The sequence below is a fragment of the Manacus vitellinus genome, unplaced genomic scaffold, assembly GCF_001715985.3.
Source record: "Manacus vitellinus isolate BGI_N305 unplaced genomic scaffold, ASM171598v3 scaffold_86_pilon, whole genome shotgun sequence".
NCBI lineage: Eukaryota > Metazoa > Chordata > Aves > Passeriformes > Pipridae > Manacus > Manacus vitellinus.
Window position 1 is genome coordinate 829710 of NW_021940851.1, and position 1139 is coordinate 830848.

Consider the following 1139-nt stretch of genomic DNA (forward strand, 5'->3'; position numbering starts at 1 on the left):
CCCTGGATCCCTGGAAGTGTCCAAGGCCAGGTTGGACAGGGCTTGGAGCGACCTGGGCTGGTGGAAGGTGTCCCTGCCCATGGCAGGGGGTGGCACTGGATGGGCTTTAAGGTCTCTTCCAACCCAAACCATTCTGGGATTCTCCCTCAGAAAGTCCCAGGGCCCTGGCACAGTGTTTATACCCAGCTGATGTGGCAGCAGGCACAGCTTCCACCCCCAAAAAGCCTGGCTGTGTCCTGCAAGAGCTGTGGCATTCCCAAGGAACTGCCTCCCCTGAGCTCCCACAACTGTGAATCCAACTCCTTCACTGTCCCATGTCACCACAGCTCCAGCATTTCCAGGCATTTCCTCTGGCTAACAAATTCCAAAGTAAAACTGGGGAGTGACATGCCCCCAAAAGAGAAGCAGTAAATCACAGGTGGAAGTTTCCTCCAGCACAACAGACCAGAATTATTCCAGCCCTTTCCTAACCCTTAAACTGGACACAAGAACCACTCTGCAAGAGCCAGAATCTGAGAGCAACAAAACACTTCAGACACAACAGGCACGGGAGAGAAGCAGGGAGGGAGCTAAAAACCCCCAAGTAAATAGATAATTAATAATTTTTGGTTGGACAATGCAGGCCCTGTGCAGAGACCCAGCCTGGCCCTGGCTCTGCTCTCAGCAAACAGCCCTTCCCTGGCACTCTGCCCTGTGCTGTCCCAGCTCTCTTCCCAGGACACATTCCCACTGCCAGTGTCAGCAGGCAATGTGTGCAGCTTCTTCCTGATTGATCTTGGGAACAGCCAGTGTGTTCTGCCTTGTTTCCACCTCCAGCAGCTGAGGTTGGATCCACCCACACAGCTGATTCTCCATCCTGGAATACCACAGCACAGCTGCAAAGGTTGGGAGAACATCTGTCCTCTGTCCTGCTTCCTATTCATTCCACAAAAAAATGTATTCTAATCAATATTAGCATGAGAAATGACATTGCTGGCAGTGACAATCCAGCCAAAACCTTCCACTTTGTGTCCTCATCCTGACACAGAATAGGTGGGTTTAACAAACAGCAAACACTGTGAAAGAGCTTAATTTCAAATACATGAAATCATCATGGAATGGTTTGGGCTGGAAGGGACATTAAAGCTCATCCAGTGCCA